We start from the raw sequence: 18812 nt of genomic DNA on the forward strand, positions 1-18812 counted from the left end.
GGCATTGGGGTCCCCCAGGGCTCGGTCCTTGGACCCGCGCTGTTCAACATCTTCATCAGCGACTTGGACGATGGGGTAAAAAGCACCCTATTCAAATTTGCTGATGACACTAAGATGTGGGGGGATGTGGGCACACTAGAAGGGAGGAATAGGCTGCAATTGGACTTGGACAGGTTACAGGGGTGGGCAGATGAGAACAGGATGGGTTTCAACACTGACAAGTACAAGGTGCTGCACCTGGGGAGGAAGAACCAGCAGCATACCTACACACTGGGGAACTCCCTTCTCATCAGTGCAGAGGCAGAAAAGGATCTTGGAATCATTATTGATGCCAAAATGAACATGGGCCGACAGTGTGGGGATGCTGTCAGGAAGGCCATCCACACCTTGTCATGCATCCACAGATGCATCTCGAGCAGGTCCAAGGAGGTGATCCTCCCCCTCCATGCGGCACTGGTCAGGCCGCAGTTGGAGTACTGCGTCCAGTTCTGGGCGCTGCACTTCAGGAGAGATGTGGACAGCATTGAGAGGGTTCAGAGGAGGGCCACCTGCATGATCAGGGGGCAGCAGGGCAGGCCCTATGAGGAGAGGCTGAAGGACCTGAACCTGTTCAGCCTCCACAAGAGAAGGCTGAGGGGGGATCTAGTGGCCTGTTGCAAACTAGTCAGAGGGAACCAGCAGGTATTGGGAGAGTCTCTGTTCCCACGAGCACTACCAAGAGTGACTAGAAATAACAGTCACAAACTGGCAGAGGGTAGATTCAGACTAGACATCAGGAGGCGCTACTTCACAGTCAGGGCGGCTAGGACCTGGAACCAGCTTCCAAGCGAAGTGGTGCTGGCTTCTAACCTGGTGGTCTTTAAGAGGAGGTTAGATGAACACCTCGCTGGGGTTGTTTGACCCCAGTAATTTTTCCTGCCATGGCAGGGGGTTGGACTTGATGATCTGCTCAGGTCCCTTCCGACCCTACCAGCTATGAAACTATAAACTCTCAGCAGAGAAAAGCACAAACACCGTTTACTTGGTTTTGCTGTCTTTGGAGAAGAGCAGTAATTATTTTTATGAAGCGTTACTTTTGTCATGCTCTTGTTTAAAGTATGCCATAGTTACCAACCCCAGTAAAAGTTAGATACATGGTCATAATGGCAGACACCACATGGTAAGAGCATAGACCAGGGGTGGGCAAAATGTGGGCCGGATGTGGCCCACCAGGCCATTCTATCCGGCCTGTGGGGCCCCTAAAAATTTTAGAAAATTAATATTTATCTGTCCCTGGCTGCCTATCTTGTGGCCCTTGATGGCTTGCTGAAACTCAGTAAGTGGCCCTCCACCCAAAATAATCGCCCGCCCCTGTCATAGACTCTGCTGATCTTTAGAATGAAGCTTGTGAGTGATAAATGCCAATACAAGAGTTAAATTAATATTCACTTACAAAACTAGGATAAGCTGTGATTCATGTAGTCTTTCTTGATGCATAGCCAGAAAAAGATGAGTATCTATAAGACTCTACTGGCCTGCTTGAGATTACAAACTCACTGAACAAAGTAACTGGTTTGACCACAAAATATGATAATAGTCTGTCCCTGAAAGGAGATCAGAAAAACAAAATGGGTTCAGAGAAGAATATTTTTTCCATGTCGCTTTTTTCACTACTCCATTTTTTTTCTTTTAATAAAATATCAAGTAATCTTACTTACAATTCCAGCATCCCTTTAAAGTTTAATTTTGGATCCTTAAATTCTTAAAGATTAACTTCTCAAGAAGTTTCCTTGCTCTGTTGAAAAGAACAAATCCTATAAGATGAGTTCTAAATGTAGCCAGGAACCTCAGTCGCAGAGGGATTCTGTCAAAAAAAAATCACATTTATCTGAAAATGTTGTACTGACTAGTTTTTTTTTTTTTTCCCTTCAACACCCTAAGTGTTACCTTGGAGGACACCTTTAGAGGTAATAGTGTTACACTAGAAGAATAAGTTACTGTAGTAACTTTTTAAATAACTTATTTTAAAGGAATTTTTAGTAAAGATTAATGCATATATTTAAGGTAGCTATATTGACAGAGAATTCCCAATGTGAGTTGGGTACATCTATTAATCCATAGCCTGGATTAAGTTAAGTGCCTAATTTTGGAGAATTTGTGTATTACAGTATTTAGTAGTACAAATATATAACTTGGATTATGTAATGAAGTTGACTTATGCAGAATTCTTATTTAACAATTAGTATCTTTGAACAGAATACTGTTGGATGTTTGTAGAATGTAAGTTTTTCTTAATTGGTGAAATACTCATTTCATTGCAAATCATACCAGAATAGTGTTATACACTAAGCACACACTTAGAGTAATGCACTGTTTTTGTTTTTTAGAAGTGGAGAATATGTAATAAACATCAGGGTTGTGCACAGAAGTTGCTTTTGTCGCCATTTAAAATGCTTTATTACTGTAACTTAACAGAAGTGCACAGCTTTACAGCACTTTTAAAGTGCCGTACCCATTTTTAACCCTTGTTAAATAACGTATTAAATTCGAAACACTGTATTTTTACAGCACTTCAGCTGTAAATATTTACAGCGCTTTAAATAGCTTCTGTAGGCTGGTCAGATTTCTGACCAGTGATGAAGCCCCAGGAGGCTGAAAAGTACCCCTTTACTCCTAGCCTGGAAAGTACAAGGAGGCTCAGAGGCACCTCCCCCACCAAACACTGCACTTCTGTCATGTTTCAGAGTGCTATAACTTTATAGTGCTATAAAAAGTGTTCTAAATTACAGTGCTGTAAAACATGCACAGAGCACTCTGTACACAGAAGTCACCCTAGATGTCACAAGTGGTAATATAGAGCCATAAGCAGCTTATAGTGCCTTTTAACTTCTAACCACATAATAAACGTCATTTTCACTTTACTGTTACATGTTTCTCTGCCTTAAGTCAAATGACTTTTTGGGAATAAGGCAAAAATAAGGTGCGTGTGTGAGAACAATGCATCCTGAATTGTGGACCTCTGACAACTTTTAATTACTTACATCTTCAGGAGAATGCTATCATATTAGAGTGGCTACACATTGCTGCCATCACCTGAGAAAGATGAGATTGTTTTGATCATCCACTTACAAAAGTTCTGTTTGGGGTGGGGAAAGCAAGATCATAACTAGGTTGTGGGCAAGAAAGTGCTGGACTAAACATTTTTGCATCACTGCATCCTACCATCTCTCATTACCCAAAATAGTGCATGTGTATATATCTATATAGATATTGTTCAGTGTCTAGGAAAGTCACAGAAAATATAACTATTTTTAGCTTTTATTTCAAAAGATACAAAGTTGTGGCTGATCCTTCAATGCTGTTGTCATGGCTGTCTCCAGATGATTCTTTTTAGGAATTTGGAATTGTCTCTAGTATGTTCCTAAATGGCCCAGTGTATGGTCAACTGCATGTCAAAGATGGTTTGGAGCATCAAAGTGAAAGGGCAAGATGTCATATTTTGCTGCTGCTTGTGCATGCAAAAATAAAACTGGCATCTAGCCACTGAGAGTGTGATTTTTGGCTTTTTTAAAATAATGGTATAATAGTGAGTATAAAATTAGTTTGAGGGAAGAAGAAGAAAAAAGCTGAGGAAGCACTTTGCCAAATTTCAGTGACTTGAAAAGATATTTAAGATATGGTAACTATTGCTTTATTTGTGAACACGCATGTTTTCATGATCATAAGAATTCACCTAATCGCTAGTTAGACAGTTTAATATGCACTGAGTATACATAAAAATGGGAAATGTTTGGTTTGCTTTCCAGCCTACACTTGATACCACAGGCATTGGTGGGAGTTGACCTATGGATTAGGAGGAGTTAGAGGGTCAATACTTGACATAATTCCGCAGTAAGTACTATATGCAAAGTATTGGACTTGCCCTAAATTTCAGTCTATGGTTCCCATTGCTGTTCTAAAGTTTCCACTTAAGAGTTAAGTCAGGTTGTTCTTTGTCTAGGTCCAGTGCATTAAAACATCAAATATTTACAACTATATTTTTTTCAAGAGAGACTGCCATTTTAATGAGCAATTTTGTGCGGTGTTCTGTTTTGCTTTTAATTCAAGAATTTCAACAGGCAGGAGTTCACTAATTTTAATAATGTTAGTTTGAGGGGAAATGGTGAACTAATAAAACTTAAAAAAAAAAAATTCAAGTTTTAAAACATTACTGATTGAAAGGACTTTAGTATTATGTGACTGCCCACAGCTGAGTTTTCGGGGATAATTAATATTTGGATTTCCTTCTGCTGTGTCATGTCTCTGATCTTGATCACTGAGGAAATTTGAAATGCGTGAATCTAGCACCTTTTGAAGATGCTGATGAGTCAAATTGCAGCCAAGTTATTAACATCTGTGGTTAGATTATCTTCCTACCACTATTGAAAATACTTCCAGATTTCACTCCTATTATCTGTCTGACATGGAGGTGTAATCTGTGTTCAAAGTATTTCAGGGATCATATCTGTTGTAATGCCTTTTGTTGTGACTTGTTACTAGGTCTGTAGTGGTTGGAGTTTTTTCTTTCTTTTCTTTCTTTCAACCTATTTACCGCCACCTTGGCATACATAGTTTTTGTTCTTCCATTGTACCCTGATTTCCAGTGCAGTTCTAAGTCACTCATCAAGTTGTTGCATACTCTGTTGCCAAATGTTGTTGTAGTACCCCTTTTGGGATGTGTGACAGGAAAGATGCTGTGGTCTGGTTTGTGTTTTAAAAAGACTGAAATTTGGCTCTTCATTAATACTGCCATCTGTTTTCTTTTATTCTGAAGCCTGGCAACTGCTCTTGCAAATAATCCCAACCAAGTATAATAAATAAAAGCTTAACAGGTGTATACACTGTGAGTTTGCATGTGTGTTAAAGTGAAGGGAGAAATCCTTACTCATGGGAAGGATGCTAAATGAGGTTTTACTGGGGTAGTTCTGGGAGTAGATCCCAGTCCCTTGGACTTGGATTTAGATGTGGTTAGAAGTCCCTGTAGTGTTAAAGCAATGAGTCTGACCAGATATTGTCATTAAGGGAGACTTATTAGGTTTCCAGATGTAGCTTAAGCAAGTAATAGTAGTGGGGCCTGGATATTCCTGGATATGAGAGAGAGAATCAGTTTCTTTACCATATGATCACTGAAACGAGAGGAGAAAGCTATACTGTCATCATTACTTACAAACATCAAGTGTAAAACAGCAAACTTGCTCATAGAAAGTAGCCTTGGATCAGTTCTGTTTAAACTAATAGATAAGCAAAGGCAGGCCTTTTTACAAAAGGTACATCTGTCAGGCCCACGGCCATACTGTGCAGCTAGTTCTGTGTGCCATCTCTGGAACAAGTAGTATGGCGGGGCTAGCTCAGGTGTTGTGCCCTGCTAACACAACTAATATTACTCTTGCAGCTAGTGCATGCTGAGCTAGCTCAGGGTGTGTAGATGTATGATTAGAGCCATGATTTCAGAAGGGCAAGCTTTGAGGGATACAGGAAAATAGTCAACTGGTATGAAGATCTCTGGAACTCCAAAGTTGAATTGCTCTAACTTAAAAAAATACTAGAAAAATATCTGGTTCTTGCATCCAAAGCAAGGTGAAAAATCATGTTAGGTCTGGATTTCCATGCTGAATAAATAACCACTTTAAAATGATATCAGGAAGCAGAGAGCCTACAAAGAACTGGGAGGGAGGAAGAGACAGGGGACTGATCAGTAAAGAAAGCCATGTGTTGGAGTCAGGAAGTGCAGGGGGAGAATTGGCAGAAGTCAAACTGAGCTAGACCTTGGAAAGGAACTTTAAAGTAAACAAATAGAAAAAAATTCTTTAGCCATCTAGATAAGAAGATTAGGAAAGAAGGAGGTTGCCTTGACATAAGGATGGGGTGAGATCACGGATAATTGGGTGTGACCCAAACACTAAACTATGCGCTTAATTTTTCAGTAAGGATGGTGAAGGACATGGAGGCAGAGGCAGGTGGCTAATGAGAATGAGGGTATGAAAATGATACCATCTGGGGTAGAACTAAAGTTCATAATTCAGTATGCCTAAGTCAGGCAAACCACATACAGGCAGTCCTTGACTTAAGACGTTTTGAGTTACAACACACAGCACTTATGACGCTTGTAAATTGACACCCTGTTTTGACTTTTTGACGTCAATTTTGACTTTATGATGCTTGATCGGATGCCACGCCATGCCAGCAAACAAGTTTGTTGCGTCGCCCATTTCCCTGGAGAACATTTGTCCAAACTTCCTTGGACACTTTCTTTAAGAAAGCAGAGAAGATGCTAGAAAAACCTGCAGCTAAGACTCCCAAGAAGACTCCAGCCAAGAGCCCTTCAAAAAGTCCAGCAAAGTCGCCTCAAAGAAGTCCTTCCAAATCAATATGATTGCTATTTACAATATAAATACATTCATGTAACTGTATTACTCATCTTTAATTGATTGACTACAAAATACTGGGTTATTTTTGGTGAAAATAAGGTTTCAGGCCTTGGTTCCGGAACCAATCCCCCATTTATATCATTGTTCCTATGGGAAAATTGGTTCCGAGTTACAACATTGCGACTTAAGACAGTTTTCAGGAACCAATTATCATAAGTCTGAGGAGTGCCTGCACGTTCTGCCGCAGAATGCTGAAAGAGCTGGCTCATTAAACCATAAACACCATAGCAAGGTTTTAAAAATATATTTGGCTGGTTCTATTTAACTAGAGAAGTACAAATGTCTGCATTTAATCTAGGTAACTGTAAACTGGGTAGTCTGACTTTCATAGCATGAAAATCTTTGGAGTCTGGGAAGGAAAGAAAGATTAAATCCATGCAGGTAGATGGAAAATAAGATAAAATGTAACATGGATCTCCCAGACATGCCAGACCAGCCTGATATCTTTCAGATAACTGTTGGGTTTTTTTCCTAGGCACAGAAAATGTGGTATATAGCCTCTGTTAGGACATCAATAGAGCATATAGTATGGTGCCATGTGGAAAATTATTAGCGAAGATGATTAGTGTTATGAACTGTGAGATGAGTAAGGAACTGGCTGAATGGCAGATGTCAGTGGCTTGCCCCAAAAAGAGAACTATTAGGCTGGAGGGAAAATTAGTAGAATTCTTTAAGAATCTTAATATTTTCATTAATGACATGGGCATAAGAAATAGGGGTGTACTAGTGAGATCTGCTAGTGACCCAAAGCTAGGGAAGTATCATCAGCAGGGATTCTGGTTTTCTCTGATTAAAAAAAAACAACAACCCCCCCCCCCCCTTTTTTTGGATTTTAAAAAGTAATCTAAAATCCACATTTTTCCACGATTAAAATGCAACACTGGAATATATAGATATCTATATATAAACCAGGATCCCTGGTCATCAGTACAGCGGAGAATCTGGATTTCATACATATTTGGGTGACTTAAGGACTGAAGTAATACAAATGGGATGAAATTGAACAGTACAGATTGCAAGGTTAGGTGTTTTGGAATTGACTAGTACAGTAATAACAAATGTTAGCTCGGAGCTCATGACCTGGAAATTATAGGGGAAGAGAAACCTGTTTTTACCAGTCAGTCCCAAGAAACTAAAAGAACTTGTGTTATGTAGCCTAGCAAAATGAAGGCTGAGAAATGAGTCGGGATAGCTCTCTAAATACATGGAGTGGAATTGGCACCAGGTAGGTGGAAAAAATGTATTTATGCCAAAGGACAAGTTGATCCAGGAACAAACAGCCATGATCAAGCTATAGGCTGGAAATCAAAAACATATTCTGAACTGTCATAGCAGTGAGGTTTGGGAGCAGTCTTCTAGGAAGAGCACTGGAGGCAAAATACCTAACTAAACCTAAGATGGAGTTTATGGAAAGGATGATACGCCCTTCCAGTGTCCCTTGGACACTGACCCAGTAGGTGTCCTTCAGTCCTGTGTTCTTAAGTCTGTATTTCGGGTGAAGTGTAGGAAATTGTACAGCCTGTTTGTGTCAGTAGAATAAATTCGACAATCGTGCACCTGAGGGATGGAACTACCGACAGAATAATACTTGCCATGGCTCAACTGCATTCATAAAGACTTCTTTAGCCTTTATCTTCCAACTTTAGGGCTGTAGTGTTGCAGAATGACAGTCATAGACTTCAGATGCTACTGGTATGATTTTTTTGGCAGCTAGAGTCACCCAGGCAAATTAAAGACTTTGTGGTTGGAACCTATTTTTAGAGAACCTCCTTCAAGAAACAAAAATTACAGTCTCTTTGAGAGGGCATGTCACAAATGTTACTAATGTACAGTTTGGAATACACATCTTGCTGAAAATTGGCAAAGAATTCCCTGCTTTGATTCATGTAGTCTAGAATGGAGTTGATAGATTATTCTTCAATTATTTCATAAGTGACATCAACTTTCACTGATTTTAAAAAAGAAGTAGTTTCAGGTGTGACATCTCCCCTTGAATATACTTGCAAAAGTGTTGTTGTTGTTGTTGTTTTTAAATAATGTTGCAATTGTACTTTCCAGTTGTTTTTAAAATATTTTTTTCCTTTCTGTCAGTAAAACTCTACACGTGCCAGTCCGGCAAGCAAGCATGTTCTGTTTGTATCTGGGTTTTAAAAGAGAAACAGTGCTGTCAAAGGTAGACCAAATAAACACCTATGATGACTAATAGTGAATTAGAAACATGGCTTCCTTTTTGTGTCTAGTATAGGCAAGTAGGAGTGCTTTACTAATTACTGCTTGCTAAAAAGCAGGCAGTGTGCACACTCTGATCTTCATGTTCTGTACAGCAGAAGATCCTTGGAGTGAAGGATCAATAATGTATTGATGGTCAATAATATATTAAACTTTGCCTATTCCTATTATTACTAAAAGTTTTTTAATGTTTAGTATTAATTTTCTTAAATTTTATTTTAGTAAAAGACTTGCTGAAATCGCATCCATTGTTATTTTGACCACTCTGCTTTCTTTTCTTATTTCTACCATATACCCCTTATCTGTCTTGCCTTTTGAGCTCTAATACTCAATAGGGGTGTAAAATGTACAGCCTGTTGGCCATATCTGACTTGTAGAGCCTTGTTGACTGACCTGCAGGGCTTCTAGGTTAAGTACAGACCGTCAAAAAGTCCACGGTTGAATCAATTCAGTCTTTGCAGGTTAGTCTAAGATGCAGAGGTTAAACTGAGAAAGAACTGGACACATTTACTTTTGATTCAGGAAATGCAGCCACATGCCTGCAGTGGTTCAGACCAGAAGCCAGGGGTGGGGGCACTATAGCATAGCTCTCTGGCATGTAGCCAGGATGGGCTCTGTGTTCACTTCCTGTTTTTGCTGCCCCCAAGGTCTCTGGAATTTGCAGTCCAGATTCACAGTACCAGGACTCTGCAGGGTTGTTCATCGCTTCCTATTCTTGCTTCCAGGTGCCTCTGGGATTTGTAGTCCACAGTCACAGCCAGCAGTAACTTTAAGTAATTTTAGCAGGGGAGGGCAGCTCTGTACTCGGGGGAAGGGGGTTTTAATGCCCTCCCTGGCCTTAGACCCCAGCCAGGATTTGCCTAGTGAGGAGCAGTCTCTGCCTCCCCTCCCCCCAACCTCTGATTTAACTTAAACCAGGAAGGTATCTGGGACAAAAGTTTCATAACTGATTTGGGTCAAAGTGGTTTAACTCTGATACTACATTCAACCAGGCTTATCTTAAACCGGTTTCAGCCATTTTGAAACTGGTTTACGTGCACTGAGCTTCTGTTCTGTTGCAGTTTTAAACCAGTTTCTGATCACTTAAACCAGTTTATGTGTAACTTCTGTCCCTATCCCTAGAGGAGCCAGGAATTCAGGGGCTTGACCTCTAGAAATCCAGGATGTGGAGCCCTGAATCAAATGTGTGCCATAGTAAGGGGTAAGTGATGGCTGTTAACTCCCATGGTAGCAGCTGCTGCTTGTCCCACAGCTGCCCTAGAGAAATTTTGCGGTATGGATCTGGCCCATTAAGAATCTTATGGTTTGGATCTGGCCTGGGGGTTGGATGAGCTTGACACCCCAGCTCTAGGCAGATGCATACGTGAGCTTTTATGCAGGCATAAGTTGTTTTTTGTTTTCAGAGGAGAGACTCTCATGCATTTGTACAGCTCTCAGTATAATAACATCTTTGGCTGCTAGTGCAATGTAAACCAAGTGCCCTATTGTACTGAGCTACATACAGTAATACATTGTAATACATTGCCCTATTGTACTGAGCTACATACAGTAATACAAATAAAGCAGATTAAATATATTAATCCAGAAACACTACATCTGGCCTTCTGCATAATTTTATGCCACTCTCTTGTGTATATCTTTTGAGTTCCTTGACTTCTGTATAGGTGAAAGGAAGCTGTTTTATCACCAGTAATAATTATGTATAATAATTTTACACCTCCAAAATGCGTCACCAACATTAAATCCTGTTTTTCCTGTTTTTCTAATCATATGGAGTTGCTAAAGTTATACTGCTGGGGGGGGGGGTCTAGTGTTTTGCTACATAAGCACTTTTCACATCTTGAAGAAAAGAAAATAGGTCAACATTCCCTTTTTATACTGTTTCACACTTTGGTTTTGGTGCACAAGCAGAATGCGGCAACAGCTGGCTTGCAAATGCTGCAGGGAAGAGTCAATTCTTCAGTGAAAAACTGGCTCTTACATCTTACGAATTTTTTTGTAAAAGTAATTCATCACCATTCCCAGTCCAGTTTGTCTCCTAATATGACTTTGCCCTCAGCCTCTTTGTTTTAGATACACATTACTAGATCAACTACTGAACTTGTACTTTTCACCCTAAATGAAACCTTAATCTTTGCATTTGTATGAAAGACATGTACTCTGACTCTTATTTCTGGTTTCTGCACTACCATATGTGACCCATAGTAGGGCTTGAGGAGTAAACTATTTTTTTCTCTTCATATAATTAGTAGGAACAATTGTGAAGTTGGATAGCCTAACATTTGGTTCTCATCAGATTGCCTGCACAGAAAAATGACTCATTCTTTGTTGGGTAAACTTGTTTCTCAGACCAAGATTCATGTGATGTTCCCTCTCTCAGGGAGATCAAGTTAGTCACTGTTTGAAATCTTGTTTAAAAAAATAAATTGCATTCTAGGTTGATGCATTACTTATCAGATATTTTGCTTCTGCCTGCTGAGTTGGTTTAGCTACATCGATTTCTGGAAAATTTGGAGTCTAATCCTGCCAATTATGAACCAGGCATGTTATCCCAATGAAATTAGAAATGTTATAGTCTTTGAATCTTTTGTGCTGGCAAGAGATTAAAAAGTGGGTGGACATATAATTTTTTTAACCAAACTTGTTCATCCACATATTTTTAAAAATTGCACAATCATCATGGCAGTGGTTAGTATTCTATTTTGTTAGTATTCTTGTATAGCATTCATCAATTTTAAAAATATTGCATTTAAAATTTTGTACATTAATTGCTATGTAGAGGTTCTTTGGATCAAAGAGGGGAAAAAAGACCACATATTTGTACAGTGCCTTGATACGTGAAGGGGTACATAAATGCAAGTAGTACTGAAAGAATCAGTAGTTGTAGCATGTCTCTGTCTTCCTGATATTGAACCATAGTTGAAAAAGTGGAACAGGGATGATGTTATAGAAATTATCTTTGCAAAAAGCTTCACACTTCAAAAGTGTATGATCTTTGGAGTCAGTGTTTTATGGAGGTAGAAAGGGTTTATGTGCTCTAGTGAAATAGGAGGTCTTTCAACATTAATTGGGAAAGAGGTAGTGGTGGTGGTTCTGCAGTCATTTGCTTAATCTGGGAAGACATGGATCACATGATGAATAGTCTCTTTAGGACCTGGAATTTAACCCCCCCCCCCAAACCCCCCCCCAAAAAAAACAAACCAAAAAACAAAAACAAAACAGCCCTCAATTCAGAGGATGAGTGGTAATGGCTACAGCCTGGGCATCAGAATCTTGGGCACTGACTATCCAGCTCACTGAATAAAGTTGAGATGGAGGGGTGGTAATCTTCAAAAGCATTTGCTTGTGTACTCTATCATATTGCATAGAGGCAAGGGAGGTCCATCAGAGTTCTATGCAGTACGTTAATTCTGGTACCTACAAACTTTTAATTGTTCTTCACTTTGTGCCCTGACATTCTCTTAACATTGTGGGGGTTTTTTTGGTTTTGAAAAACTAATATGCATAAGCAAAGGTGTAGACAGCTCACCAGGATCTCACTCCCTGAAACAGTAGAATATTCAAAGAATGATCCTATTGTCTGTGTGGTCCTACTGTCCTGTTCTTGTTTTGCTCCAGTATTCAAGTCCTTTGTTAATGGTACTGAAACAAATTTACAGCCATTAAACATTAAGTGTTCATCTGGGTTATTAGTTATATGCATCTCTTCCTCCGTACATGCATATGAATATTTGGCTTATCTAGGCATATAAGAGAAGTTCAAATTTTAATGAACCTTGTGTCTGTAGATATATTTGTACTAAAGTATGGAATATTCAATCACTTCAACTCAGCCTTGAAAAATGTTCTGTCTTCGGACAAGGGTTTGTTTCTTCTTGACTTCCTTGAAGGCTCAGATCAAGTGTACCTCTTTCCCTTGTCCTGTTCTTTAGGGTTATGGTAGTAGTTTGAATAAGAATTGGATCTTTATTCCTTAAGAGTTATCTGCCCCAGGTGTATAGTTCTTGCCTGAAGTCACTGTAGTCCTCAATTTTCAATTATTTGGCTGATGTGGAGCTAGTGGGACAAGTCCTCAGCTCATGTAACCTGGCATATATCCAGTGAGATGAGGATTTTACCCAGTAACTTCAGGTCATAGGCATAACAAGAACCCATGAATCCTTAGATCCTATTTTCATATAAACTACTCTTAGTAGTAAGAAACCTTTCCACCTTCCACAGGAAACTGACTTTATTCAGTTACTATGATGGTGTTGACATTTTAGTAACCTACTTGGGTCTTGCAAATATTCTGCAGGAGTCAAGTACTCATCCCAGTTAAATTCAAGGGTAGTTGAGTATCTCATGTATTTAGGAATTTTTGAAAATCCCCAGCCCTAGAACTCTGCTGTTTTATAACTTAATTTATCAGTATCTTCTCTTACTGTAGCTGTTTATCATTTGGTGCTAGGTACCATCCTTAGATGTATGGCGAACACTCCTGTATCTACTTAATTTTTTTTTAAAATGTACTAAATCTGTACAAAAAGAGTGTAGGAGCATAATAATAGGTTGATAACCTCAAAGAGAATTATTTTAAGTTTGCAAGTAGGTGCAAAGTATTTTGATGATTCCCTCCCTCCATTCACATATATTATGTGTTAAGATATTTAAATGTAGTGTTGACATAAAACTGAAAGAAGAATAACATTTAAAGTTTGTTCGATTACTTGAATGGTGGTAAGTAGCCCAGGTGGCTGTAGTCCTTCCACTTCTCCCCACATGCACAGTTCCTGCATGTTATGTTTTAGAACAGGGATCAGCAATATATAGCATGCAGGCTGGAGCCACTGGATCTGGGCCAACAGGCTTTGCCTGTTCCTATACCCGTGTCTACTAGGGGTGTGTGAAGTGGGTGGTATTTGATTCAGATTTGGCCCGATTCGGGGGACAGTGATTTGATTTGTTCCCCCCCCTCCCCGATTCGGGGGACAGTGTCCTGATTTCATTCCACCAAATCCAAATCACAACTTTGTCTTTTCTACATACCTCAAAGTAGCAGGCACAGCTCATGAACGCTACAATGGTGGAGTGGATGGAGTGTCCCATAGGACTACGGCGCCTCCCACCACCCCATGTGCTTGGCGGCAGACCCGGAAGTGGACCAAAAGTATTTCCGGTCCACTTCTGGGTCTGTGGCTTGGCAATCAGTTGCGGTGGGGGGGCCTGGGTGCCGCCCCAGACCCAGGAGGCACCAGTCGCGGGGGGGGCATGGGTGCCCACGCATTCCACGGCAGACCCGGAAGTGGAGCCAGAAGTGTTTCTGGCTCCACTTCTGGGTCTGCTCCTGAGTGCGCTGGGGACCGTCCCACGCTCCTGTGGGACACTCCATCCACCTCAGCATCTCAGCATTCATGAGCTGCCTGTTACCTTGAAGTATGTAGAAAAAACATATAAAGCTGTGTCTATGGCTGAACCGTCTAATCTCTCCAAATTGAATTGGAGGCTTCCGATTTGATTCAGAGAGGTTAATGGGTCTCCTGATTCGATTTGGATTCGGAGATTTGGCCGCTGAATCCGGCCGAAGCTTTGGACAGTCCTAATGCCTACACCGGGGGTCCCACACAGCTATGTTGTTTTGGTGGCATATTAGCACGAGGCAACTTTCCCCTTGCCTGTCCCAGGGCTAAACAGTTGACAGCTATACCCACTTCCCTAGCCCCTCTGCTCCTCAGCTGTGATGGAAGCACAATTTCTAGCCTGTGGGAAACTGTGCTGGGGCAAAGCATCTGCAAGCTGCACCTGTACCTCCACTGCCCTTCCTTCCCCACAGCTGTGGTGTGGACACAAGTTCAAGCCAAAGGGAGCTGTGCTGGGATAGGACAGCTTCCAGCTGTGCCTGCTAGGGTGACCACCCATCCCTAATTGGGTAGGACAGTCCCAAAATGTAAACATCAAGTTTCAGTCCTGGCTGAATGACTCCAGGACAGCATTTGTCCTGGATTCCCTTTGACACAGTCAAACCATGGCAACTGTCATCTCAGTATCATGTTCAGGGATCCGAGTTTTCCATTCGTTGTGGAAAAACATGTATTTTCTCCTTTGAAGGAGAAAAATGCAGGAAACCGTTGGTTTCAAGGGGCTGCACACGTACATGTGTGGTGAGCAATACAGCCAGGTAATGGTGGACAGCAGGTCCCTCAGCTGCCTGCAGGTAAGCCTGTGTGTGGAAGGGGGGCCATAGGTGATGTGGGTCAGAGGGTAGGGGAGCAGATTGAGGCCCCCACTGTGAGGGAGGGGGCAGGGCAGGGTTGCTAGCTGGGGCTGGGGGGGGTTGCTGCCCAGCCAGGGTGGTGCATGGGGCCTTGGGCAGGAATACAGCACGGAGCCACAGGTGGCTCATCTGGGGGTGGCAGGTGGCTGCCATTGCACACACTCCCGGGGCCAGAGGCATGGAGAGGCACGTGACCCACCAGATTTGTGCGCGGGCTGGGGAAGGATGCAGGCTGACCGCTGTGGGCTCGGGGCTCCCTGCCCTGCTGTCCTTCCCCTGGGGCCTCCGCTGCCCAGTGCCTGGGACTGGCGTGGGAGAGCAGAGTGGGGTGGGGAGGCTCGGTGTCCCATTCTTGCATTTTGAAAAGATGGGCACCCTAGTGCCAGCACTGCAGCCAGGGTAGGGGAGGCGGGAGTATGGAGAAGCAATAGCAGGCAGATGCAGTTTGTAGATACCTGGTCCCAACAGCTCTCTATGGACTGGAAGCTGTGCTTGCACTGCATCCAGGGAAGGGCCGACTGGGGGGCAGCAGTGATGCAGGTGCGGTTCCCAGCTGTCTAGCTCTGGTGTGGGTATGGAGAAAGCTCCCCTGCCACTGAAGCATTGCTGAAGCCACCTGGTCCATGTTGGACAGGAGATCGGTCATTCTGGTCTGCAGCTTGAAAAAGGCTGCTGGCCCCTGTGCTAGATTATTTGAAGCTGGGTGATGGTGAGATAACAAAGTATGAAAGTATTTTATGTAGGTACTAGAATAGGGGGGGCTGCAGGGCTTGTTGCTGGCATGTTAGACCCTACAGGAACAGCTGCAGCAGTGGGAACTGCTTTGTCCTCCTGAGCTGAAAATCACTGAGATGGGTTTAAATTCAGAAGATATGTGGAGGGGAGCCTTGAGGCTTAAAAAATTGGGAACATGCACTAAAAGGTTTTTGTGGCCCCCAGACCTAGAAGCAGGTTCATACCTGTAGTTATGAAAACACAGTTGTCTTTTGATTTAACAAACAAACAAACAAACAAACATTTGTTTTCAACAAAGGAAAACTAGTTCTTTTTAGTTTTTTCTTTCTGCTGTAAACTGGATGACATTTAAAGAGAAATTCAACATTTTTAGGGCTCAAAATATCCCCCTTGAGTAAAGGTAAATGTCATACAGTAACATAATCTGTTTGTTTAAAATATTTTGGTCCCATTAGCAACTATTTTCATGATTAAAAAAATTTTTTTTGGCTTTTTGTTTAAAAAAAAAAAAAAAAAAAAAAGAAGAAAGTAATTCCTTAACTCTAGGGTTGATTGGTGCTAATAACTCAAACTGAGATGCATAAAGGGAGGAGAGATTTTCAGTTAAACTGATCTTGGAATAGCTGTTGAACTTGGGTGAGAGGAAACGAGCCAAGCAGTTTGGAAATCAGTAGTCTTATTTTTTTGTCTGGCTTATGCAGTCATCTTTTGGAACTGGATTACTAGCCTTATTAAAAGATGAACTTTTACAATTATTATGTAAAATGTAATCCACAAAGGAAACATTTTATTATATATATTTTTTAGAAGAACAGTCTGCAGAGGTAATACATTTTAGTTAACGGAGCCTACCCCTTTTTTTTCTTTCTTCTTTGTGAAATGCTCTGTGTCCTCCAGCAGATCATGCTCTGTGCTGGAAGTGGGGCGAGATGGCTACAAGTATGTTCTGTAAGCATGACGAAGGGTTTTTGAACCCGAAAGCTTGCTTAATAACTATTCTCCAACCATTTGGGTTGGTCTAATAAAAGATATCAAATTCACCCAAGGAACCTTGTCTGCCTTCTGTAAGCATAGCATTTATCTCCTCCGTATTAGGTGCTCCTACTGAAATCATGATTTTTTGTGAAATCTGGCTTCACCTGCGAAAGCAGGCAGTGCCTCCAAAATTCATGACGGGGGAACCGACTTTCTAGAAAATAAAATGCTGGCTTCCTGGAGAGATCCAGCAGTCAGGGAATTGCAGCAGCCTGCTGGGGCAGGGAATGGTGGAGGGGAGGCTGCCCACTTGAAGGGCTGCTGGCAAGATGGTTGCTGCCCCTGCCCCTCATTGGCTGCGAGGGCTGCCTGTCACGTGGCAGCAAGTGGTGTGGCTGCATGATGAACAGCCCTCACAGCCAGTCAGTGCTGAGGAGCAGGGCCATACTGCAGGTAGCCCTTGCAGCCGATCAGCAGTGAGGGACTGGGGCCACTGGGGCCCCTCAGCTAAGCAGTCATGGAGGAGGGCCGTGGTGCTCCACCTGTGAAATGGTTGCTGGGCCCCGTGTTCTGCTCACGAAATCGGGGCAGGAGGGGGTGCAGCTTCCTTGAATTAGGTAGGTCCCTATCTATAACCCATTGTGTCTGAGCCTTTCAGAGTCTTGTGCCATGCCTAACTCTCATCACATCCTGTGTGGTCAGAAAATACTGTTCTGATTTCTCAGTGGGAACTGAGGTAGAGAATACCACGTGGCTCGCCCAAAGTACTCGGGGCATCGGTGCCTGAGTAATGAATTGTACCTCAGGCTCCCACCCCAAGCACCGAGGCTTGCATTTCTCCCATGTGTAGAAAGGAGAGAATGATGTTCATGTTCTTTTGTAAGACTTTTTGAGATCTGAAGCTAAAGATTAACTTAATAATACTGGCTCTTATTATTTGGTGTTATCAGTGCATTGTTTAATGCACTTTGTATGTGAAGGCTGTCGTCTGTATTTCATCTTTCTTCTTTGCATTGCAGCTGTCCATCCTCTGTTGGGCATAGAGGACTTAGCAGTAAGAAGATTATGTAAGCTCATACCAGAAAATCATTATTTATAACCATCTATCTGCAGATAATGTTGAGAGTAAAATATTCCCAGTAACATTTTGAATAAAGTCCTTTTTAACAATGCTGAATTGGAATTTGAAAATAAACTGCAAATATCTAGAATTGGGCTGCATATGTTGTATATCAAGTCTAGATATGCAGCCTATAGCTTAATTTACATAACGAAAAGGATATAAAAATAAATAATGGACATATTTCAAAACTGGTTTAATTAAATGTGTCATTTATTTTCTAGTTGAAAAGATACAATGCATCTTTCTGTAAACAGAGCAAACCAAACACACACAACCTGGTTGTTATGGTTATGCTTGGAGTATATCATATTCTACTGGCCATCAGAAAAATTCTTGTGCTGGCGTGGTCTGTTGCATCTGTTATAGTCTTGTGTCAAGGCGCATAGGAGAGACTTGGTAGAGCTCTACAAATCTTTCTGAACAGATGACAGCAGTGGCAAGTTGTAGTTGTACCTTTCCTGGTATTCTATAACACTTGTGAAAAGTTTGCTTTGTCGATAGACTAAGTACAGAGAAAAGTTGAGGTTAAACTTTTTGCTTTCTTGCCTATCCCAAGCATTTTGTATTTGTTTTCAAACTTTTTTTCAAATTTGCATTAGAATTAAGTTTAATGATTTGATTACAAGCCTGAAATAACATCATTTAAAAGAGGGGGAAAAATAGATCCTTGTTGAGATTGCTGGTGTGCAGGGATCCTGCTTTTCTCTGATTTAAAAAAAAAAAATCCCCAATTTTGGTTTAAAAAAAAAAAGTAACCCCAAATCCACACTTTTCCATTATTTAAATGTAACACCATTAATATATATCTATCTCCATAGATATAAATAGATATAGATCTACAGATAGATAGACAGATCTATCTATCTGTAGATCTATATCTATAGTGGTGTTTCATTTAAGTCACAGAAAAATGTGGATTTGGAATTAATTATTTTTTAACTGAAAATTGGGGAATTTTTTTTAAATTGGAGAAAACCAGGATCCCTGCGGATGTGGTACTGAGATACCACTGAGGATCCTGATGTCAGCTGTCCAGTTTTTTTCAGTGTTG

General features: G+C 41.3%; 1 protein-coding gene across 3 annotated transcripts in view; it reads left to right on the forward strand.

The window, feature by feature from the left end:
- The first annotated feature begins 3783 nt into the window (after positions 1 to 3783).
- RASA3 (RAS p21 protein activator 3) overlaps positions 3784 to 18812 on the forward strand; it is a 183625-nt gene continuing 168596 nt past the window's right edge. For 2 of the 3 annotated variants that reach the window (XM_025193706.1, XM_025193708.1), the window contains exon 1: positions 3784 to 3870. The gene's annotated coding sequence lies outside the window, so the exon portion shown is untranslated. Of the gene's footprint in view, positions 3871 to 17666; positions 17706 to 18812 lie in introns of those variants that run through there. The other variant, XM_025193707.1, reaches the window with a different exon arrangement.

This window comes from Alligator sinensis, unplaced genomic scaffold (genome assembly GCF_000455745.1).
Source record: "Alligator sinensis unplaced genomic scaffold, ASM45574v1 scaffold474_1, whole genome shotgun sequence".
In the NCBI taxonomy this organism is placed as follows: domain Eukaryota; kingdom Metazoa; phylum Chordata; order Crocodylia; family Alligatoridae; genus Alligator; species Alligator sinensis.